Source organism: Dendrobates tinctorius, unplaced genomic scaffold (genome assembly GCF_039654945.1).
Source record: "Dendrobates tinctorius isolate UK_male_01 unplaced genomic scaffold, ASM3965494v1 ptg000070l, whole genome shotgun sequence".
NCBI lineage: Eukaryota > Metazoa > Chordata > Amphibia > Anura > Dendrobatidae > Dendrobates > Dendrobates tinctorius.
The window spans coordinates 42323109-42348927 of record NW_027361738.1 but is presented as its reverse complement, the minus strand read 5'-3'; positions in this window follow the sequence as shown (position 1 = coordinate 42348927).

Here is a 25819-nt window from a genome sequence, read left to right as displayed (position 1 = left end):
ATAGTCTTCCAAACCGAAGTTATATAATTGTTCTATGAGCATAGAAATGGGAAATTTTGAATGTAATATATCCTTGATTGCACCTAAAGAAATGCATGGCTCGCTAAAAATTATTGTAATATTTGGTGAAAAGAACACTATTGGTCTACAATTCACAGTTTCCAAGAGTCATTTCCATTAAAACTTATTTGGAATGTACTAATTTGTTCGCTATGAAACCTCCATTTTACTGAGAATTGTTTTTTTCGGGGTGGGGGGTGGATTTGTACTATTTGCATGTTCATTTGAAAAATTCAATAAAAATTATCTGATTTACAAAAAAAACAAGGACCAATTGACTTGTATATAAACAATTTGCACTCAATTATGAGCTGAAATTGTCAGGGATATATTGGATTTTATTCTATAGATCCTATCATGTATTTAAGAAACAGGCGGTCCGTTAAGTTAGAGGAGTTTTTTTAAGAATTCTGTAAAGGCATCTTCAATATGAAAAGGCACAGACTACACCTTACTAGGAAGTGACTTAGCAGGGGACCGGATGGCAAGCAAAGGAAGCTTCAAGAACATTACTCCTCCTTAGGTCAAGTAACCTGAACTCAACAGCCTCATAGGCCAGCAGCCATGTCAATAGTCTATGGCCTGTGTACTAGAGAACTGTGAATTTTCTACTATCGGCAGCATCTTGTCACCTCTTCTGATTGGTAAGCCTCATTACATTGGGGTACGATGCACGCATCGCATGCTAAATGTCGAGGGAAACCTGCTAATCAGAAGAGGTGCTGGGAATGATGCAGGTAGTAGGAGGTTGACACTGCTCTGGTTTGACAACCATGGACCAGAGACATAGTCACTGGACAAGGGTCGTTCAAATCTCTTTGCTTAACTCTACTTAGTAATATGGTTGGAAATGAAAGATAATATTTTTTTTTTTACAAATCAAAAATTAATTCATGAGAAATTCCCTTAGTGAAGCTCAAAGATGTACACATGAGACTATACAGGTCTATGGATGACATCTTATGTATCAGTGAATCATGATTAATTAATAAGTTGTGCTTTTTTTCATTTCTCTCAAATTTTCATTTTTAAACTTTCATCAATTATGGTTATTTTTTAAATCAAGACACATGCTGGAATAATTATACATGACACATTGCCCCAGTCTGCCTGGCTTCGTCATTTTAAAAAGAAGAAGCCTCTGATGACCCCTGGTATCCATCCAAAAATTAGGCTGCAGTCTGTCTCAGATAACATAGGTAGCAAACTCTTCAGAAAAAAAACATTGGTATTCTGAGAAGGTTCTGAGCTAATTTTGGAAAACAGAAGTCTGGCAATGCTTCCAGGACGGTTCCTCAGGGGTGAAAACAAACACGGAAAATGATTTGTAAGAATGAATGTAATCCCTTCCTTTCTGGCTGTTTTTACTTCTATCCTTTAATCACACATAATTGCTCTCACTTGTGGCCTTCACAATGAAAGGTTGTAGTCGTTTTCAACTGAAACAAGTTGACACATTTCTCAAACCAGTCAGTGATGGAAGAAATGCTAAGTACTGAACACAACACCTGTTTTGACTGCTATGACCCTAGGAAACTAAGCTTTTTTAGACTTAGAATTTTATACATCCCTCCATTCCCTACTAAGCGTATTGTATTCAGCAGCACTCGCACCCAATCCCTGGTGCCTGGAATGAGTAATTTGTTCCGGTAGGAGGCCACAGTGCCATTTTACCTTGTCCAAAGAGAAGGGCTGAGACATAGAATTTAATTTCATAGAAGTTACTATTGGACCCATTGACTCAGAGAGTGTCCTTTTTTTTGCCATACTGGGAGATATACATTAATTTACTGTAAAAAAAGAAGATGATCCAGAGCTGGCTACAGTTTAAAATGCACTACATATTGTGGGGTGTTGAGACTGTCTTTGTTTTTTTACAGCTTCTAGATGGCTGAGGATGGCCATCATTAAAGGAGGGGTAATGTAAGGAAGTGAACATGCTTCCCACACCCCTTTAAGAATTTGTGTTGATATAACACATTGTTTTTACATTTACTGTTCTGCATTGTTATGTGATGACATGGTGTTCTGCCCAGCAAAACCGTAGATGGTAGACATCTACAGAGTAAAAAGTTGGGACTACTCCAGAATGGGAAGGGATATGTGAAAAGACAGGGGAAGACTCCCTGGCAGAAGATCAGATAGGGCCGAGTTTGCAGTTGTAGCGCACCTCATGTGTGTCTAGTTGGTACAACCAATACCAGATTCATCGTAACATTAACATTACGGGTATACACACACCCTATAAGTGCATTTAACCACTCCACTGTGAATTATTAGAGAACCAGAGAACCACAGGAGTTTTTAGAATAAAATGTAGTCTTTATTAACATATACAAGAGATAAAATTACAAGACACATGCATAGACAATGAATTCAATGTATACACCAAAGCCTGGAAAATGTGATGCTGCGCTCACCATAAATACCAGCCACAATAGTGTGACCCCAGTAGCCAATCTCCCATGTCTTAAAGATCAAAAATAGACCAAATAGAATCCCATTGTGAAAGTAATTCATGGTGCCATAATAGGATCAGGCTTACCATATAACCTGATTATCCTGCTTTAAAGTATAAGCAACCACCATGTAAAGGTAGATGCACAAATGGGAAAAAAATGGGAGAGACAACATGAGGGGCGGCAGAAAATACTCACATCAAGGAGCGCAGACACCGCAGCCCGGGACACCCCGACGTAGCTCCCCGGCATCCCCCAACACCCGGCGGTGCCTAGCCGGAAAGCGAGTGGGGACGGGAAGTCCCCAGTCACGAACAGACACAGGCTGTGCCAGATAGTCAGGGCCGGGAAGACACGCGGAGACGCGCAGGTGCACAACAGCACCGACCATAAACCCAGTGCCATAGTGAATCCATATAAGGCAAAGACAATAATGTTAAAAGGGAAAAGAGACAAACAAGTCCTCTGCAGTCATTATCCGCTGAATATATCTTCATATTAATTGTTCCCAACGTTTTCCAGTAATCAGCTTCACTTGTGCAGGAATCAGCTCTCACCAATAGATGTAATAGATCTTCTAGCGTCAACTGACATATAATCACAAATAACTAAATAAAAAGGGAAAAAAAGTTATATGATTAAAAACACACAACCCACACATCAATTAAAAATACAAAAGTGGAGGAAATAAATCCGCAAATGCTCTTTACAGAAAAGGGCCAAAATTCAGGGAATCATTAAGGCCAGCAGGCTTCATTGTTCCTAAAGTCACAATCCATTTTAATTCTCGTTGGGCAAGCAGTTTTTTTTACATTACCCCCCCTGATCTCAGTGTGGACTAGATCAATTCCCCTTACCATAAAGCTAGACGGGTCACAGCCGTGGGCCGCCCTAAAGTGTCGGGGAATTGTTTTAAGATCAGAGACGTTCTCTGCTTTTTTAGCTGCCACTATATCACGGACATGTTCCCGTACGCGTATGCGTAATTCCCTTGATGTTAATCCAACATAAATAAGGGAACATCCACAAGTGGCATAATAAATCACATTTACGCTATTACACGAGATATACTCATTAATCATGTATTATTTAAGACCATCAGCAGAGAGAAACAAATCTGTTCGCAGGATGTTATTGCATGCCATACAATGCCTATATTTAAAACAGCCCCTCATCTGTCTAGTGTGTCCAAAAAGATTTTCCTTTGGGGGTACATAATGACTCTTAGTGAGTAAGTCTTTTAAATTTTTAGATCTCCGGGGGGTCATTTGTGGCCAATCAGTCAGAAAAGGTCTCAGAGAGGGCTCGGTATACAAAATGGGCCAATGTTTTTGAAGGATACCTCTCATACTGTCCCATTCATGATTATAGTCAGAAATGAAACGTACTATTATTATCCTCTTTGGGCACCTTTTTTGAGTATAACAGCTGATCACGTGTTATAAACTTGGCCCTCCGGTACCCATTCCTAATATTTCTTCTAGTATAACCACGTTGTCTGAATCTTTCCCTCATATCCAATGCCTGCTTCTCAAATCTACTCTCAGTGGAGCAGATCCGCCGTATCCTCAAAAACTGTCCGACCGGGACGGCCCTTACCGTGGCTTGGCTGTGTGCAGACTCTGCGTGTAATAATGCATTGACAGCTGTGGTTTTCTGAAAAACATCAGTCTGGATCAAAGATGAATCATCTACCTCCAGACTGATGTCCAAAAAATCAATTTTTTATAGTCATATTTATAAGTCAAATGTATATTAAAAGAATTATTGTTCAACACAGCCATGAAATCCTCCAACTGCCGCACCGTCCCCCGCCAACATAACAAAACATCATCTATATAACGCAGCCAATGCAGCACATGGTCAGCGGCCTCCATACCCGCGTCCCCAAACACCAACCTCTCCCAATACCCCAAGAAAAGGTTGGCGTACGCGGGTGCACAGCCCGCCCCCATGGCCGCACCGCATTTTTGTTGGTAAAACTGATCTTTAAAAACAAAAAAATTATGCGTGAGGACAAAGTGCAGCAGTCCGAGGATTAGCTCACATAGAGAGCCGTCCAGGTCGGAGGCCTCAAGGAAAAAGCGGGCCGCTCGTAAGCCATCTTCATGTTTGATGCAGGTATACAATGCCTCCACGTCAGCGGTGACCATTATAGTACCTGCATCCATGGAGACCCCGTCAACCCTAGTCAGGACGTCCGTCGTGTCTTTAACATTAGAGGATAAGATTTCCACCAATCCCTTGAGGTAATAATCTATAAATTTACAGATAGGGTCACATAACCCATCAATTCCCGACACGATCGGACGTCCCGGTGGGTTGACGGGGTCCTTATGTATTTTGGGCAATAAGTAGAACGTAGGCGTTTTTGGAAAAGAGACTGTCAACCCCTCCAGCACTTTCTTAGTAATAATCCCCAAATCAAAAGCCTTAATAAGGATATTCTGTAAAACCGCCGAAAAAGAGGCCACCGGATTATGGCTTAATTTACAATATACCTCACTATCACGAAGTTGGCGAAACGCCTCACGTTCGTATTTAATTACTGGCCAAATCACAATGTTTCCCCCTTTGTCTGCTGCCTTTATAACCACATCATTGAGGGATTGCAACTCCTGAAGTCCCTGTCTCTGCCTATGTGTCAAGTTATCAAACTGGCGGTATGCAGGCAACCGTTTAAAATCATCCATTACCATTTTAGTAAAAGCTTCTACCGCCGGGCAGAGAGACAAAGGGGGAAACCTTGTTGATTTGGGAAGTATTGATTTTGGCCACACACCTTGTTTTGTCGGATTTTGTTCCTTAAGTAGCTCATCCAAAATCTCGATGGCCTCTCTTTCAGCGGATGTCCAACCCTCCTGGGTCAGATCACCCTTGGAGTGCAATTTTTTTTAAAATAAGTTTCCTTGAAAATAGGTGGCGATCTTTCAATGCTGTAAAATAATGAAAGCCATTAGTGGGAGAAAATGACAATCCTTTACTCAGAACCTCAATCTGTGCTGATGACAACTCATGATGCGATAAATTAATTACCTGGAGCCCACCCTTGAGAAACCCCATCCGAATGTTTAGAATATGCCATTTTCTTAGTGTTTTGTCTTGTGTTTCTTTTGACATTGTTTCCATTATTTGCTGAGGTAGAGTTCTTATCCCTTTCATCTCTCAGTCTTCCATCCACAGAAGCTGTAGATCTCATGGAAGTGGATCGTGACCGGGAATAGGACCCATTTCTAAAAAGGGGCCGTGATCTGTCATTACTATTCCTCCATCTATACATTCTATTCTGTTGTTTATCGTTAGTGTCGCGTTGAAATTTCTTTGATTTTAATTGCTGGATCTCATCAGCCCATTTTTGTGTCATTTCCTCTATTTCAGCATTGAATTTTTTTAAAGCTTCATTCGACATATCCTTTTTGATCATATTTTGGAGGGTTTCAATCTCCTTCAATTGTCTTAAGAGAGTCCGCATTCATCCCTTTGAGGAACTCCATAAAGCCATACGAACAAGTATTAGCATGTCCCTACCATTTTTCTTTTATCTCCTGATTATCATTGGGGAATGACGGGAAGACCTGCACCCTTAGACCCCTGGGTATCAACCCTTTCTGCAAATATTTGTCAAGAAAGGCATGATTCCACCAGATTTTTCTTCTTTTTTCTTAGTAAATCCTTAAAATTCAAGATTACTTCCTGAAGGCCTTTATCATTATCCTCCACATTTATATCATTGGTGTCCTTAAAAACATTGTCTAGCTGGGAGAGCCAAGCATCATGGCGAGCTCTAAAATCCATGAGAGTAATACTGGAATAAACTGTGAAAAACACAGAACAAGCAATTAGTACAACCAATACCAGATTCATCGTAACATTAACACCGGGTATACACACACCCAATAAGTGCATTTAACCACTCCACTGTGAAATATTAGAGAGCCAGAGAACCACAGGAGTTTTTATAATAAAATGTAGTCTTTATTAACATATACAAGAGATAAAATTACAAGACACATGCATAGACAATGAATTCAAAGTATACACCAAAGCCGGGAAAATGTGATGCTGCGCTCACCATAAATACCAGCCACAATAGTGTGACCCCAGTAGCCAATCTCCCATGTCTTAAAGATCAAAAATAGACCTAATAGAATCCCATTGTGAAAGTAACTCATGGTGCCATAATAGGATCAGGCTTACCATATAACCTGATTATCCTGCTTTAAAGTATAAGCAACCACCATGTAAAGGTAGATGCACGAATGGGAAAAAAATGGGAGAGACAACATGAGGGGCGGCAGAAAATACTCACATCAAGGAGCGCAGACACCGCAGCCCGGGACACCCCGACGCGCGTTTCGCCAACCAGCATTTAGCTTTCTCGAGGGGAAGTGCACTAGACGTGGGTGCAGGGCCTTTTAACAGCGTCACAATTAGGTCACCTGATCATCAGCTGATCTGTTCCTCAAGCGCCGTGTGTAGGCGGCGCATGCGCAGCTCCCCGGCATCCCCCAACTCCGAACACCCGGCGGTGCCTAGCCGGAAAGCGAGTGGGGACGGGAAGTCCCCAGTCACGAACAGACACAGGCTGTGCCGGATAGTCAGGGCCGGGAAGACCCGCGGAGACGCGCAGGCGCACAACAACAGCGCCGACCATAAACCCAGTGCCATAGTGAATCCATATAAGGCAAAGACAATAATGTTAAAAAGGAAAAGAGACAAACAAGTCCTCTGCAGTCATTATCCGCTGAATATATCTTCATATTAATTGTTCCCAACGTTTTCCAGTAATCAGCTTCACTTGTGCAGGAATCAGCTCTCACCAATAGATGTAATAGATTTTCTAGCGTCAACTGACATATAATCACAAATAACTAAATAAAAAGGGAAAAAAAGTTATATGATTAAAAACACACAAACAACCCACACATCAATTAAAAATACAAAAGTGGAGGAAATAAATCCGCAAATGCTCTTTACAGAAAAGGGCCAAAATTCAGGGAATCATTAAGGCCAGCAGGCTTCATTGTTCCTAAAGTCACAATCCATTTTAATTCTCGTTGGGCAAGCAGTTTTTTTACATTACCCCCCCCGATCCCAGTGTGGACTAGATCAATTCCCCTTACCATAAAGCTAGACGGGTCACAGCCGTGGGCCGCCCTAAAGTGTCGGGGAATTGTTTTAAGATCAGAGACGTTCTCTACTTTTTTAGCTGCCACTATATCACGGACATGTTCCCGTACGCGTACGCATAATTCCCTTGATGTTAATCCAACATAAATAAGGGAATATCCACAAGTGGCATAATAAATCACATTTACGCTATTACACGAGATATACTCATTAATCATGTATTTTTTAAGACCATCAGCAGAGAGAAACAAATCTGTTCGCAGGATGTTACTGCATGCCATACAATGCCTACATTTAAAACAGCCCCCTCTGTCTAGTGTGTCCAAAAAGATTTTCCTTTGGGGGTACATAATGACTCTTAGTGAGTAAGTCTTTTAAATTTTTAGATCTCCGGGGGGTCATTTGTGGCCAATCAGTCAGAAAAGGTCTCAGAGAGGGATCGGTATACAAAATGAGCCAATGTTTTTTAATGATACCTCTCATACTGTCCCATTCATGATTATAGTCAGAAATGAAACGTACTATTATTATCCTCTTTGGGCACCTCAGTGGAGCAGATCCGCCGTATCCTCAAAAACTCCAGACTGATGTTTTTCGGAAAACCGCAGCTGTCAATGCATTATTACACGCAGGGTCTGCACACAGCCAAGCCACGGTGAGCGTCCCGGTCGGACAGTTTTTGAGGATACGGCGAATCTGCTCCACTGAGATTAGATTTGAGAAGCAGGCGTTGGATATGAGGGAAAGGTTCAGACATCGTGGTTATAGTAGAAGAAATATTAGGAATGGGTACCGGAGGGCCAAGTTTACAACACGTGATCAGCTGTTATACTCAAAAAAGGTGCCCAAAGAGGATAATTACATAGTACGTTTCATTTCTGACTATAATCATGAATGGGACAGTATGAGAGGTATCCTTCAAAAACATTGGCCCATTTTGTATACTGAGACCTTTTCTGACTGATTTTCTGTAAAGAGTATTTGCGGATTTATTTCCTCCACTTTTGCATTTTTAAATGATGTGCGTCTTGTTTGTGTGTTTTTAATCATATACCTTTTTTTCCCTTTTTATTTAGTTATTTGTGATTATATGTCAGTTGACGCTAGAAAATCTATTACATCTATTGGTGAGAGCTGATTCCTGCACAAGTGAAGCTGATTACTGGAAAACGTTGGGAACAATTAATATGAAGATATATTCAGCGGATAATGACTGCAGAGGACTTGTTTGTCTCTTTCCTTTTTAACATTATTGTCTTTGCCTTATATGGATTCACTGTGGCACTGGGTTTATGGTCGGTGCTGTTGTTGTGCACCTGCGCGTCCCCACTCGCTTTCCGGCTAGGCACTGCCGGGTGTTCGGGGTTGGGGGATGCCGGGGAGCTGCGCATGCGCCGCCTACACACGGCGCTTGAGGACAGATCAGCTGATGATCAGGTGACCTAATTGTGACGCTGTTAAAAGGCCCTGCACCCACGTCTAGTGCACTTCCCCTCGAGAAAGCTAAATGCTGATTGGCGAAAAGCGCATCGGGGTGTCCCGGGCTGCGGTGCCTGCGCTCCTTGATGTGAGTATTTTCTGCCACCCCTCATGTTGTCTCTCCCATTTTTTTCCCATTTGTGCATATACCTTTACATGGTGGTTGCTTATACTTTAAAGCAGGATAATCAGGTTATATGGTAAGCCTGATCCTATTATGGCACCATGAGTTACTTTCACAATGGGATTCTATTTGGTCTATTTTTGATCTTTAAGACATGGGAGATTGGATACTGGGGTCACACTATTGTGGCTGGTATTTATGGTGAGTGCAGCATCACATTTTCCCGGCTTTGGTGTATACATTGAATTCATTGTCTATGCATGTGTCTTGTAATTTTATCTCTTGTATATGTTAATAAAGACTACATTTTATTCTAAAAACTCCTGTGGTTCTCTGGCTGTCTGTCTAGTTGGCAGAACCGCATGTGGTGTTTGTCCCTATGGCAAGAGGGAGATGAGTGAAGTAAATGGTAACACTCTGCAGAGGAGAGACAACTGAAAGAGAAGCGAGTAGGAGTCCGGCGTTGGAACAGAGATAGATAGGGAGAAAAAGAAGCAATATTGGGGCCTGAACAAGGAAGGCAAGGCTAGCAGGACAGCACAGAGTTTTGAGCCAGAAAATGTAATGGAATGTAACAGAGAAAGGAAAACAAGAAGACAAAAAATGCCCTGCGTGGTAGTTTGGAGGAGTCAGTAGAAAGAGGAAGCTGAGTAGCTGCCATATTGACACAGAAACTCTCCTATGGAGAGAAGGACGCAATACCGTGGGTTGGAGCTTAGGATTCTAGCTTACTAGACTGTAGTGACGTTATTGAGAATGAGTAATGGTCTCTGAGTTGTGTGCTGGGCTTTGTTAAGAGAAGAGATAGTAATGGAGAAAGACAGAAGGGAAGGAAATGTGTGTGATAATGTTCCATGTTACTAAATAAATATCCATGAAAATATATACCTACTATCGGCTGTACATAGTTCTTACTAAGTTATTCTTCAGTAAAAAGAAGTTTATTTTTTTAACTGTGGTCTTCCTCAATTAACCCCGGAACACCCGATCCTGGCCACCCAAGTAAAATGGGAACATGAGGTCTGCAGAGGCAAATTGCGAAAGTCCACACACCAGCCAGGACCCACATTTCCATGTAGCATGGCTACTTTCTGCACCACGTTACATTTTCATGCCAGTTTTGCCTTGTTCCACCAAAACGAGCGGAGGAGGAGCATGACAGGGGAGCAATGTCGCAGTTCGTCTAATTCATAACGAGCTGTAGTGTACCTTACTTAGGCCAGAAATCTATCTTACAAATGTTAGATTTATGAAGATGCATGTCATTTGTCAGGTGCATGAAGATGCATGTAATTTGTCAGACACTCCTGATTCATTAAGACGAGTGCGACTCTTAATTAATCAGGAGCGTCTGGACTCCATCATGTCCCCTCATGAAGACCGATGTGAAAATCACCGGTCTTGATGAATCGGAGCCTAAGTTTGTAATTTAGTTATCCATATTATCTACAATTCTGGAAAGAATTGACAAAAGCCCTAGGTGTTGGGCCTTCTGGGCAATTGTCACTCTTGCCCTCCTTTTATAATCCAGCCCTGGGTGTTATAGGCCATGCCCATGAGAAATAATCATTATATTATGTTTTTATATTACAATTTATATTACATGTATTACATTCATCTATATGTAAGGGACACAAAGGAGTGTCCGTAAGTGTACTGATATATACGTGTAAATATATATTTAATGTCAGATGTTATGTACCCTTTCCCTTTACCGTTACTCGGATTTATTGTACATGCCATGTAAATGAATATTTATTGTATCTGTTATATGTATTTAACATTGGACACTGTTATATAGATAGGGAAAGTGTAGTACCCTAGTTTGCCCAATAGATGGGGTTAGAGATGCTCAGCTTGTAAATAGTTAAAGTAGGAGGGGCTAACAGCTGTTAAGCCAGGGAGCATCTGGAAATTGAATCAGTTGGGCGGGAGCGCCCTGACAGGGCTGTTGGCTCCGTATCATTAAAGTCAAGAGCCCAGGCATACAGAATTCGGGCCAGTATCTCATCGGGGAGTAACACCAGGAGAAGTGCTGACAGTGCAGAATTAGTGGGTCTGCAGTTGCCGGAAGAAGACTAAGCAGTACGGGCAGGTCACTCAGAATGTGGAGGCTTATTTCATCTGTGGATATTCTTGAGACTGGGGCTAAACGGTTAATAGAGTCCTCTACTGGAGTAAGACTGACCAGAGTTGATGCTGAAAGACGGGCGAGCATGGTCCATCGCGGAAGCGAGCTTAGTGGGAGAGAAGGAAAGACAGGGACATGAGGAGGGGTGTACATAATAGAAGACAAGTACAGTAATCTTAAACAATACGAGTCTCAACTGGTACAGGAGGAGAGAGGACCCAGCCCGCGAAGGCTCACAATTTACAATGATGAATTCATTAATCCTTATTTTTGTACCAAAGACAACTCTGGCCATTACTACTAGAACTACGCTTCAGAGGCTGCATAATACCATTAGTTACATAAAATATCTATTTGATGTGTCAGTAATTATATTTTTATTGTAGCATATTATATGTAGAATTCCCCATTTTAAAGTGACAATATAATAACATTACCGGTCAATTCTTTCATTTCATATGTGTACATTTTGAGAATATGTGCATGCTCTTATAATCTGAGAAATGCCGTGGGTATTTACCTGATATACAGTGGGGAAAAAAAGTATTTAGTCAGTCAGCAATAGTGCAAGTTCCACCACTTAAAAAGATGAGAGGCGTCTGTAATTTACATCATAGGTAGACCTCAACTATGGAGACAAACTGAGAAAAAAAAATCCAGAAAATCACATTGTCTGTTTTTTTTTCATTTTATTTGCATATTATGGTGGAAAATAAGTATTTGGTCAGAAACAAGCAATCAAGATTTCTGGCTCTCACAGACCTGTAACTTCTTCTTTAAGAGTCTCCTCTTTCCTCCACTCATTACCTGTAGTAATGGCACCTGTTTAAACTTGTTATCAGTATAAAAAGACACCTGTGCACACCCTCAAACAGTCTGACTCCAAACTCCACTATGGTGAAGACCAAAGAGCTGTCAAAGGACACCAGAAACAAAATTGTAGCCCTGCACCAGGCTGGGAAGACTGAATCTGCAATAGCCAACCAGCTTGGAGTGAATAAATCAACTGTGGGAGCAATAATTAGAAAATGGAAGACATACAAGACCACTGATAATCTCCCTCGATCTGGTGCTCCACGCAAAATCCCACCCCGTGGGGTCAGAATGATCACAAGAACGGTGAGAAAAAATCCCAGAACCACGCGGGGGGACCTAGTGAATGAACTGCAGAGAGCTGGGACCAATGTAACAAGGCCTACCATAAGTAACACACTACGCCACCATGGACTCAGATCCTGCAGTGCCAGACGTGTCCCACTGCTTAAGCCTGTACATGTCCGGGCCCGTCTGAAGTTTGCTAGAGAGCATTTGGATGATCCAGAGGAGTTTAGGGAGAATGTCCTATGGTCTGATGAAACCAAACTGGAACTGTTTGGTAGAAACACAACTTGTCGTGTTTGGAGGAAAAAGAATACTGAGTTGCATCCATCAAACACCATACCTACTGTAAAGCATGGTGGTGGAAACATCATGCTTTGGGGCTGTTTCTCTGCAAAGGGGCCAGGACGACTGATCCGGGTACATGAAAGAATGAATGGGGCCATGTATCGTGAGATTTTGAGTGCAAACCTCCTTCCATCAGCAAGGGCATTGAAGATGAAACGTGGCTGGGTCTTTCAACATGACAATGATCCAAAGCACACCGCCAGGGCAACGAAGGAGTGGCTTCGTAAGAAGCATTTCAAGGTCCTGGAGTGGCCTAGCCAGTCTCCAGATCTCAACCCTATAGAAAACCTTTGGAGGGAGTTGAAAGTCCGTGTTGCCAAGCGAAAAGCCAAAAACATCACTGCTCTAGAGGAGATCTGCATGGAGGAATGGGCCAACATACCAACAACAGTGTGTGGCAACCTTGTGAAGACTTACAGAAAACGTTTGACCTCTGTCATTGCCAACAAAGGATATATCACAAAGTATTGAGATGAAATTTTGTTTCTGACCAAATACTTATTTTCCACCATAATATGCAAATAAAATGAAAAAAAAAACAGACAATGTGATTTTCTGGATTTTTTTTTCTCAGTTTGTCTCCCATAGTTGAGGTCTACCTATGATGTAAATTACAGACGCCTCTCATCTTTTTAAGTGGTGGAACTTGCACTATTGCTGACTGACTAAATACTTTTTTGCCCCACTGTATATCAGTATTTGTAACATTGAAAGTCATATGGCATTTTGTATAGTAACAGGATAATTGATTGTTGTTACTCTATACCTTTGCACCAGGGGTGGACTTCCCATTGGTGCAACCTGTGCAGCCACTACCATATCCAAAGCAGGTGGAATTGTGTATTGGACAGCAAAGGACCCATATATTGTTCTTGCACAGGAGCCCTCTCCTACCTATATCTGTTCCTCCTTTGCACCTGTTAATTTGTATAGAAAGAGGCATAACATGAAGCTCCTGGGCACCAATGCAAAATCTGTAAGATATGATAAGATATGAGGATGATATACCTTTAAGGGTCACCACGTCCTGCTGCCGCACACCCCGACGAGCATTTTGGAAAGATTTCCTTCGTCACGGGGATATGAGGTATATCATCCTCATATCTTATTCCTAGTATTCTTGTCTCATTGCACTTAGCACTTTATGTGGGATATTGCAATCACCTTTGTACCTGGCTTATATGTTTATACATTACACATCTTTATACCTAGCACATTATGGATTTGAGCACAGGCACCTTAATGTGACTTTTTATATATTTGTTATAGTTTTAGTTTTTATTTGATATTGCACATTATGTCCTTTTTCTTTTACACTTGAGGAATATAAGATATGTACATTCTAAGTATTAGTGGGTCTGCTTGTTTTACTGATATATATGTAATTTATTAATGGTATTTCTCATCCTAATATGCATACAATGCTTTTAATATTATTGCCACTTTTTATTTAATAAAGGCATATTATAAATTATTCTCTGCTTGGTCACCTTTTTGGCATTTCATGGTTATTGGCTGTCTTTAATATTTGGGGCTATATGGCATTGGGGCTTCCTCAGGCACCAGAATCACAGACTCAACAGCTTTATCTGCACCTTCTATGGACACACTTCTGTGTATTTATAGAATATTAATTTAAAAGAACACTAAACTTAGAAAATGTGAGATTGGGGACCTCCGGAGTGAACGGACGCGGTCATTTGAGCATGGCGGACACTTTTTCAGGGTCCATGCGGAGACCTGAGTCGGAAATGATGTATCCCAAGAATGGCAGGGACGACTGCTCGAAGGCGCACTTCTCGAGTTTGGCGTAGAGACGCTGCTCTCTTAAGCGTAGTAAAACTTGGCGAACGTCTTTTCTGTTGGAATCCAGGTCCGCGGAGAACACAAGGATATCGTCCAAATACACCACCACACAGGAGTAGAGAAGGTCTCGAAAGACGTCGTTGACGAACTCCTGGAATACCGCGGGAGCATTGCACAGGCCAAAGGGCATGACTAAATATTCATAGTGGCAGTCTTGGGTACTGAAGGCGGTCTTCCATTAATCTCCGGGGCGAATGCGGATCAGATTATACGCCCCTCGGAGATCCAGTTTAGTGAAGACTCGTGCTCCCCGTAGACGGTCAAATAGCTCTGGAATGAGAGGCAACGGATATTTGTTTTTGATGGTGATATCGTTGAGACCCCGGTAATCAATGCAGGGACAAAGGGAACCATCCTTCTTCTTGACGAAAAAGAACCCTGCTCCTGCCGATGAAGATGATTTGCGAATAAAACCTCTGGCAAGGTTCTCTTGGATGTATTCGGTCATGGCCAGGGTATCGGAGGGAGATAGAGGATAGATCCGACCACGGGGTGGTGTAGAACCAGAGACCAGGTCGATCGGGCAATCATAGGGCCGATGCGAGGGTAGAGCCTCCGCCTCCTTCTTGTTGAAGACGTTCGCGAAGGCCCAATAGGCCGAAGGTAATCCTGTAGGGACTGGAGCGGAAGGCTTGACGTTCTTCGGTTGGACGGCAGACAGACATTCGGCTTGACACGACTGTCCCCAACGCAGGATGTCCCCAGAGCGCCAATCCAAAACAGGCTCATGAGTTCTTAACCAGGGCAGGCCCAAGAGGATGGTGTGAGATAACGAAGGCAGAACATAAAAGACTATCCTCTCTCGGTGTAAGGCTCCAATCTGCAGTTCCACTTCTTCAGTGACCTGAGTGACGGACATCCGCAGGGGTCGACCATTGACCGAAGCAATCTGCCGAGGAGTCTTCAGGGATCGGACAGGGATCCAAAGTCTTTTAACCGCCTCAAACTGAATAAAATTGCCGGCAGCACCTGAATCAATGTAGGCCCACTCAGAGAATCGTTTGGAGCCTACGTGCAAAAGAGCGGAAAGAATCAGGGGTAGAGAGGAATCACAATCACCTAGGGAGACCTCTCTTACCTCACCTAGGCGGAGGCGTTTCCCGGGCGTATGGGACATGAACGGAGGAGGTGGGATGCACTCCCACAATAGAAACAGAGCCCCTGATCAATCCTCTCTCTCCGACGCTCCTCCACCGGCTTGAGACGATCCACTTGCATGGGTTCCGGTGCAGAAGTCACTGAGGACGTCACTGAGCGGGAGCGAGGTGGACTTCGAGCGACTGGCAGGACGCGAGGCCTCCTCTCTCTAGCAGCCTCTCGGTATCGCTCCTGAAAGCGGAGGTCGATACGGTTGGCCAAGGAGATCAAATCCTCCAAGGAGGCTGGAGTATCTCGTCCCGCCAGCTCGTCTTTGATTCGGCCAGAGAGCCCCCGCCAAAAAGCTCCTACCAAGGCCTCGTTATTCCACCCCAGTTCAGAGGATAGGGTGCGAAAGCGTATGGTGTACTGGCCTACCGAGAGCGTGCCCTGTTGGAGATTAAACAACGCTTCGGTAGTGGAGAGCAAACGTCCCGGTTCATCAAACACCTCCCGAAAGGTGTCCAAAAAATTGGAGAGTTGGGAGACAATGGGGTCGTCTCGCTCCCAGAGAGGATTTACCCAAGCTAGAGCCTCCCCCTCCAAATGAGATACAACAAAGGCCACCTTGGCCCGATCCGTAGGGTACTGCAGGGAAGAAGTGGAGCAGGCATTGGTTTAGGAACCCTCTGCATAATTTGGGATCCCCATTATACCGTGGAGGTCTCGCCAAACGGGGTGAGGGGTGGGGGGTTACCGCCTGGACCGGAGCAGAGGCTGCGGACTGGAGGGCCAGGAGACGGTTATCCACCGAGGCCATATAATTTAAAATATGGGCCTGAGTGTCGCGCTGCTGAGCGAACTCCTGCTGGAGACCCGCCATTTGGGAAGCGCTGGTGGGATCTGAGGACTGAAGGGAGGACAGACGAGACTCCATAGACTTGAGGAAGGCCATTATCCTCGTCTGATTCTCTCGCAGGAACAGGAGTTCCTTTTGGGTCGGGGTACCAGCGGGGTCCATGACCTGACTATACTGTGAGATTGGGGACCTCCGGAGTGAACTCTCAGGACCGCGACGATGAACCTCCCTCGGGCGAGCTGAACCAGGTGGACCACCCCCTATACAGGGAGCGTTAGGGGCAGACCCAAGGGAGACTATCGCCGCGGAAGCTGATACCTGGGAACAGCCGGGTAATTAAGCAGGCAGGGAAATAAAGGCGACCAGATGAGAGATGACGACGGCTACAGGGATGGCTGCTGAGACTGCGGGAATGGTGGTGGACGGCAGACAAGACTGGCAAAGGCGGGAGGCAGGAAAAGGTACAGGACAAAACACAGGAGCAGGAGGACGGAAGCAGGAACGGACTGGATCTAGGAGGGAACACAGGAAAGTCACAAACAGGAAGAACAGCGGAGGCCACAGAGAGGTAGACAGCGCAGGAACGAAGAGGAACGCAGGAGTGCGTAGACCCGATACCACAAATGATAGTCAGGCAGTGAGCATAGGGTGAGACTGCCTGATATAGGACATGCTAGAGAACTTCCGGGTCAGAGTGCTGCTAAACCATGGGACCAGGAGATAGGACGCCAGGTCTAGGGGGCGTATCTAGCAATCTAGCAGTACGCCTATGTAAAGGAGCAGGAGCCAGCTGCAGGAAGGATGATTAACAGGTGCCAGCAGAGGGGGCGGAGCGAGAGGAGCAGATGCGCCGGAGAGGCCCAGACGGCGTGGAGGCACGGGAGGCGGCGGGGACCGAAGGCGCCGCAAGCGGTGGAGCCGCGGCATCGGCAGATGGAGAGACCCGGGCAGAGGTAGCAGAGACAGCGGCGGTCGGGACAGCAGCCGCAGACGCCGCAGAGTGGACCAGAGCCGGGGAGGTGAGCGTGCCAGGCGCCGGGGAGGAGGTGAGCATGACAGAAAATGCACAAAAAAATCCAGTAATTCACTTAATAATCTTATTTAATTCTATTTAACCTCATTTAGCAAAAGCGAATCATCAACAGTCTTAAATAAGCAGATACAACAACATTGAAAGCAACAAGTGTAGATGTAGAGGCAAGATGGAAAATTTGAACATGTGGCTTGTACGCAATACAAAGAGGGCAAAAATATTGATTACCCCCAGGTATGAACAGGACTGATTTGAGGGGGATGGTGACTAATTGGAAGTTGTAATGTGCTACCTACTAGGGTCGATGATAACTCCAGATGCAGCGATGACATTGGATGTCAATAGGAGAATAGCTATGTGAAAATCAACAATGAAGTTCACTGGACAAGGTCTTCAAATCAAGGAACATTTCACTGGTGACAAAGACACGGCTCGTACATCGTTTGGTCATTTCGTTGGTAGCATTCAGATGCAAAACTTGGGCGATAAAGAAACAAGACTGAAGAAGAATCGACGCCTTTGAAATGTGGTGCTGAGAATGATGTTATCAATGCCATGGATGGCAAGAAGAACAATTAAATCAATTTTGGAACAAATCAAGCCAGACATGTCACAGGAAAAAAAGAATCACCAAGCTACGACTTGCCTAATTTGGATACATCATATGAAGAAAGTAATCACTGGAGAAGGATATCATGGTCGGAAGAATAGAAGGAACAAGGCGAAGAGGAAGACCAGCAACCCGATGGCTTGATGCTCTAAGATAACAGAGGACAAGACCTTGGTGGACCTATCTAGGTTTGCACAAGATTCATCTTCATACAGGTTGTTCATCCATCATGAAAACTGAGAAATATAGATAAAATCTTTGTGTGTTATGGGAAATCAGTTATATTCCTTCTTCTTTTGACAATTCTGTTTGTGGCTGTAAGACAACTGGCTGCTGCAGAAATTTCTTTCAAGCTCTGTCGGCAATAGGATATAAAAAATGCACTCTGAAATGCTATAATATACAAACATTGATTATATGAAATTGGAACAGCATTACTGCTATGAAAAATACGTTAAAATGAAGGTACTTAGAGCATAAATTGGCCAATTTGTGAGAGCCCAACAGCCAGCGACAAGGCGTTCCCCTTTGTTGGGACCCTAACCTAATATGATGTCTCTCCTGAGCTAATAGTCTACAATTTTAAGGTCAGGTAGGATCCAGTGCTATTTAAAAAACCCTTAGGCTGATGAGTGGAGTGCGTTTTCTTAGCTTTATTGACTTGGTCTTCTCAGCTTACCCCTGTTTACACTTGTTTTGTTCTGTTTGTGTTATGGTCGGCGGAACATGCTAAATAAAAATATAAATAAAGCGTGTTCACCGCCCGGGGTCCACCGTGCGGCAGATGTAGAAACCGCTGCTAAAGAGGCAGAGCACAAGGATGGTAATGTGCACAGGGTTAAACTGCACCTGGTGCACAAAAGCAAGCTCTGTTGTACTCACAGAGCTGCAAGCATAACATGTGTAAAGTAACGCTGAAGCAGTCTGTTTCACACACAGAGCTGCAAGCAAAACACATATACAAAAATGCGGAGTCTGTTTTAACTTCAGAGAAGCTCAGCGTGACAGACGTGGTATAGGGACACAGGAGTCGCCAAGAGTGACAGGCCTGACTCCGTCTAGACCTACCGATAAACGTCTGGCGCAGTGGTGTTGCAACCGCGAATGCACACTGGGCTGCAACTGCAGCGCGGCAGGAACAGAGCCCCTGGAAAAGCGCTGCAAAGACGCTGGCGCAATGCAGGGCGCAGGCTGCTGCAACAGGTGAGGCTTGAGCGCGCTGGCGCTAGCGCTGCTAGAGACTGAATCCCACACACTCTCACAGACGTATTATCAGAGGGAAGGGATTTCTTAATGAGTCAGTCACCAGTCCAAGCATCCATCACCATACACACAGCAGCAGTATAAAAATACCAGCGCATGGCGGAACAGCCATGTGCACCTTTTATAGCGTACGGGACCTTCCGGAAATCTCCAGAGCCCAGAGCTGAACCAATGAAATCAGGAGCAGGACCTGAGCACCTGACTCCTGAACTCCAATGAGAACTCATCCCGTGAGCATGCTCAGAAGCTGGGAAAAAGGACTTAGCCTCTGGAGATAAATGTGAGAATCGGGAAGGCTGTCCCGAGCACATAGGGTGCATGCCCGAATGAACTTTTTTACATCCCGAGCCCTGTGCGGCCACCAATACGAACCGGCCAGTGACTTTGTGGTCTGCATATAGCCACGATGGCCATTCGCATTTGGCACGTGTGCCCACGCGAGAACTTTAGGCCGCTGGCGAGGAGGAACAAAAGTCTCCCCTACCGACTCACAGTCAGACCATTGCGGGGCGCTGTCTTCCTGGGAAGCAGCAAGTGGATGGTGACAACCGCATATGGACTCGTGAGCCGGACATGTCTCAGAAATGGCGCAAGACACCTCCATGGGCTCAGGAGGTAGAACCTCTGGCTCGGGCAGGTTCAGGGGCTCAAAAAATTTGGGAGCCGGAGTACCTCTCCATTTAGAGTAAGCACGCTCCATACCACGCTGCGAAAAACGGAGGTCGATACGGGAGGAGATGGAGATTAGCTCCTCCAGAGTGGTAGGGATCTCTCTAGTGGAGAGAGCATCCTTCACGTGCTCTGCTAATCCTCTCCAAAAAACTGGGATCAGTACCTTGTCAGGCCTCTCTAACTCAGACGCCAGTGTCCGAAAATGGACGGCGTATTGGCTGACTGAGAGTGATCCCTGAGACAAGGCGAGCAGTTGGAGAGAGGCATCGTGTGTCACCCGTGGACCGAGAAACACCTGCTTGATAGCTGTTAGCAGATTAGCCACGGTGCGAACATCTGGGTCACCACGCTCCGATAGCGGCGTAGCCCATTCCAGCGCCTTGCCCGACAGTAGGGATATAATAAAGGCCACCTTGGCCCGCTCTGTAGGGAATTGCACAAGCAGCTCCAGATGGATCGAGCACTGGCTAATAAAACCCCTGCAGGAGGCACCATCCCCAGAATATTTTTCGGGCAACGGGAGGCGGGTGACTGTCGGCATAAGGGCGGACATGGACATACACCCTACCGCGTCCGTAAGTGCCTGGACAGCAGCATCTGTGGCCTGCGAAGCTGCGAGGGCCCTCTCAAGAGTAGCCAAGCGAGCCTCGAGCTGTCGCACGCACTGCAACAGTTGCTGCTGGTCTGCCATCTTTAGCCAGACCCTGGCGCTAGTATTATGTTATGGTCGGCGGAACACGCTAAATAAAAATATAAATAAAGCGTGTTCGCCGCCCGGGGTCCACCGTGCGGCAGATGTAGAAACTGCTGCTAAAAAGGCAGAGCACAAGAACGGTAATGTGCACAGCGTTAAACTGCACCTGGTGCACAAAAGCAAGCTCTGTTGTACTCACAGAGCTGCAAGCATAAACATGTGTAAAGTAACGCTGAAGCAGTCTGTTTCACACACAGAGCTGCAAGAAAAACACATATACAAAAACGCTGAGTCTGTTTTAACTTCACAGAAGCTCAGCGTGACAGACGTGGTATAGGGACACAGGAGTCGCCAAGAGTGACAGGCCTGACAGGCCTGACCTACCGATAAACGTCTGATGCAGTGGCGTTGCAACCGCGAACGCACACTGGGCTGCAACTGCAGCGCGGCAGGAACAGAGCCGCTGGAAAAGCGCTGCAAAGATGCTGATGCAATGCAGGGCGCAGGCTGCTGCAACAGGTGAGGCTTGAGCGCGCTGGCGCTAGCGCTGCTAGAGACTGAATCCCACACACTCTCACAGACGTATTATCAGAGGGAAGGGGTTTCTTAATGAGTCAGTCACCAGTCCAAGCATCCATCACCATACACACAGCAGCAGTATGAAAATACTAGCACATGGCGGAACAGTCATGCGCACTTTTTATAGCGTATGGGACCTTCCGGAAATCTCCAGAGCCCAGAGCAGAACCAATGAAATCAGGAGCAGGACCTGAGCACCTGACTCCTGAACTCCAATGAGAGCTCGTCCCGTGAGCATGCTCAGAAGCTGGGAAAAAGGACTTAGCCTCTGGAGATAAATGTGAGAATCTGGGTTGCTGTAAAGGCTTAGAAGGACCCAGATTCCTAACAGTTTGGAGGTGATGGTCAGTATTTTTTTTATACGATATAAATAATAGTCAGCCCCAATTCTGCACGATCCCCTTCCTCTGTCATTTGGAAAAGATTAGAAAGTAATTAACCCCTGTGTCATCTACAAGATTGCTACAAGAATAAAAAACTGGAGTCTGAACTGAGAAAGTAAGTTAATGTGTATGCACAATGTATGTGCATATTAACACATGACCATTAACCAGAGAAAACAAAAAGCAAAAAACACAAATATCCTGAACTAAAAAGTAAAAGATAAACTGCAAATAATGCATAAAGGTAATAATAATAATAAGGGCATTTAGTAAACATAATTTTGATCAAAATAATGTACAAGCCATCCCGCCACGGTACGGCAACCCTTGTGGGACAGTCCCTACTCTAGTTTTTAAAACCTTTTCACTTGCCAAGTGACGTGAATGTGAGCAAGGATCGAGCGACTGAACCACTAGTAAAAGCTTAGGCAAGACTGGATGGTCTAGCAACTGTGGCCAAACATGCGCAGACCTAACAAAGCTCTTTCCAACAGAGTTTGTAAGCACTGTTCTGAAGCTGGCTGAATTGCTGGAGTAAGTTGTACTCCAGATCGGGCCAACTTCAGTGCAACTTCACTCCCCAAAAGCTGCAGAGGCGAAGCTGCCTTTTTTTTGCATCATCAGATAGATAGATAGATAGATAGATAGATAGATAGATGGATAGTAGAATAGGACCAATCAGAGAAGTGTCACCTTGCCGAGGTTGATGGACACACATGAATTGGCCAATTTATGCACTTAGAACCTTCATTTTTTGTAAGTACATGTTATCTTGGCCCTTCCAGAATGCTGCTGTGTTTTCTTTTTATAGATAGATGGATAGATACATAGATTTTTTGCGTTTGTAAATTATACGCACAGACTGAAGAATTTTTTCCTTTTTTATTTTACTATTTTCCATCAATAGTTCAATATTTTATTTTTTATTTAATGCTCAAGAACACATTTATTAGTGCTATTATATATATATATATATATATATATATATATATAGATGAAAGGATATTGTATATAAAAACACAATTGTGTTACTGGCCTGGCAAAACTATATTTAACATGCTAGTCACATCTATTCCTATGGGAAACCTTCCCAGTATTTTTGCATGAATAACAATAACTGGAGAATCTAAAGGGAAATAGGGCACATGCAACACAGAGCATTAGACACTCAATTACCGCTTACACCATGGAACCCTGCTATCCTAACAATGCAAATGATTTTTTTTGCAGGATCTATATCATTTCAGGCACGCCACGGTAGTGGATGTTTTGTGTTTGCATGTTCTGTTGAGCGAAGCTTCCATTGTATTTTATTGTAATGTAGCATTAGAGATGAATTCTGGATCAATTTCACATCAACTACAACAGAATATGATAGAAATATGCCATAATGCTGTGTAATGGCTAAAATCAGCGCTGGCATAATACAGTTGTGGCCAAAAGTATTGACACCCCTGCAATTCTGTCAGATAATACTCAGTTTCTTCCTGAAAATGATTGCAAACACAAATTCTTTGGTATTATTATCTTAATTTAATTTGTCTTAAATGAAAAAAACACAAAAGAGAATGAAGCAAAAAGCTTCACTGATCATTTCACACAAAACTCCAAAAATGGGCCAGACAAAAGTATTGGCACCCTCAGCCTAATACTTGGTTGCACAACCTTTAGCCAAAATAACTGCGACCAACCGCTTCCGGTAACCATCAATGAGTTTCTTACAATTCTCTGCTGGAATTTTAGGCCATTCTTCTTTGGCAAACTGCTCCAGGTCCCTGATATTTGAAGGGTGCCTTCTCCAAACTGCCATTTTTAGATCTCTCCACAGGTGTTCTATGGGATTCAGGTCTGGACTCATTGCTGGCCACCTTAGAAGTCTCCAGTGCTTTCTCTCAAACCATTTTCTAGTGCTTTTTGAAGTGTGTTTTGGGTCATTGTCCTGCTGGAAGACCCATGACCTCTGAGGGAGACCCATCTTTCTCACACTGGGCCCTACATTATGCTGCAAAATTTGTTGGTAGTCTTATGACTACATAATGCCATGCACACGGTCAAGCAGTCCAGTGCCAGAGGCAGCAAAGCAACCCCAAAAAATCAGGGAACCTCCGCCATGTTTGACTGTAGGGACCGTGTTTTTTTCTTTGAATGCCTTTTTTTCTTCTGTAAATTCTATGTTGATGCCTTTGCCCAGAAAGCTCTACTTTTGTCTCATCTGACCAGAGAACATTCTTCCAAAACATTTTAGGCTTTTTCAGGTAAGTTTTGGCAAACTCCAGCCTGGCTATTTTATGTCTCGGGGTAAGAAGTGGGGTCTTCCTGGGTCTCCTACCATACAGTCCCTTTTCATTCAGACGCTGATGGATAGTACGGGTTGACACTGTTGTACCCTCGGACTGCAGGGCAGCTTGAACTTGTTTGGATGTTAGTCGAGGTTCTTTATCCAACATCCGCACAATATTGCGTTGAAATCTCTTGTCAATTTTTCTTTTCCGTCCACATCTAAGGAGGTTAGTCACAGTGCCATGGGCTTTAAACTTCTTGATGACACTGCGCACGGTAGACACAGGAACATTCAGGTCTTTGGAGATGGACTTGTAGCCTTGAGATTGCTCATGCATCCTCACAATTTGGTTTCTCAAGTCCTCAGACAGTTCTTTGGTCTTCTTTCTTTTCTCCATGCTCAATGTGGTACACACAAGGACACAGGGCAGAGGTTGAGTCAACTTTAATCCATGTCAACTGGCCGCAAGTGTGATTTAGTTATTGCCAGCACCTGTTAGGTGCCACAGGTAAGTTACAGGTGCTGTTAATTACACAAATTAGAGAAGCATCACATGATTTTTCGAACAGTGCCAATACTTTTGTCCACCCTCTTTTTTATGTTTGGTGTGGAATTATATCCAATTTGGCTTTAGGACAATTCTTTTTGTGTTTTTTTATTTAAGACAAATTAAATGAAGATGATAATAATAATAATAATAATAATAATAATAATAAAGAATTTGTGTTTGCAATCATTTTCAGGAAGAAACAGAGTATTATCTGTCAGAATTGCAGGGGTGTCAATACTTTTGGCCACAACTGTATATATTGTGAACTGCCAAAGGACCTGAAAGTGGGGACCAGTAGATCCTAATGGAAGGTCAACAGATACAGTAGTTCTAGCTATTGTATGAGTTTGTGTATGGCTGCTGTCTTTGGGGTATATTTTTTAATCACTCCACTCTATCTAAAATTAAAGTTAAAAAAATAAGCAGATTTGCAAGTATGTTCAATTGCAAATCTTCAATTATTTTGTGTCTACAGCTAATATGTAGTCGGATCCTGCAGTCGCTTTGCCGTCCATCAGAAAAGGATTTTTTACACCCACGTTTGTCATTAGTTTGAAAAGTTTAAATCAGCATTTGAAAATGAAACAAGCAACATTAGACCCCTTTAGGGCAGGCCTGAAGAAAGCTAGTGCCCACCCAAACCTTTCCATATGGTCCTGAACGTGGGGCAATTTAGACTGGTCCAATGCCCATAGATTGCCCTTTTAAATTTAAGAATGGTCCAGATTTCCAGGGAAGACAGATGGGTGTTGGGATAATTTTTGGGTAGTGAGATAATTTTTAGATTCAGAACAAAGTTCTTCCTTTGTCCTTTGGAAATCAAACCTCTGTCCAGATGAATCCCATGTGTTACATAAAGCAAATACCTCTCCCTAATATGATTCCGACATGAATGGTAAGGAGTACATTGCACCAAGCAAAATGGAAACCTTGGACCATACATTTCTCTTTGGTGAGAGGCATTATGCCCCTAAATTGGACATGACTGACTCATAAGTTTTTATGTTTTGTTTTTTTCATTCTTGTGATTTGATAATTCAATTAATGCTATATGTATACTGTAAACATGTAATTGTATATGTAAATATAAAAATATATCAAAAAATGGAAGTGAAAAAATGAA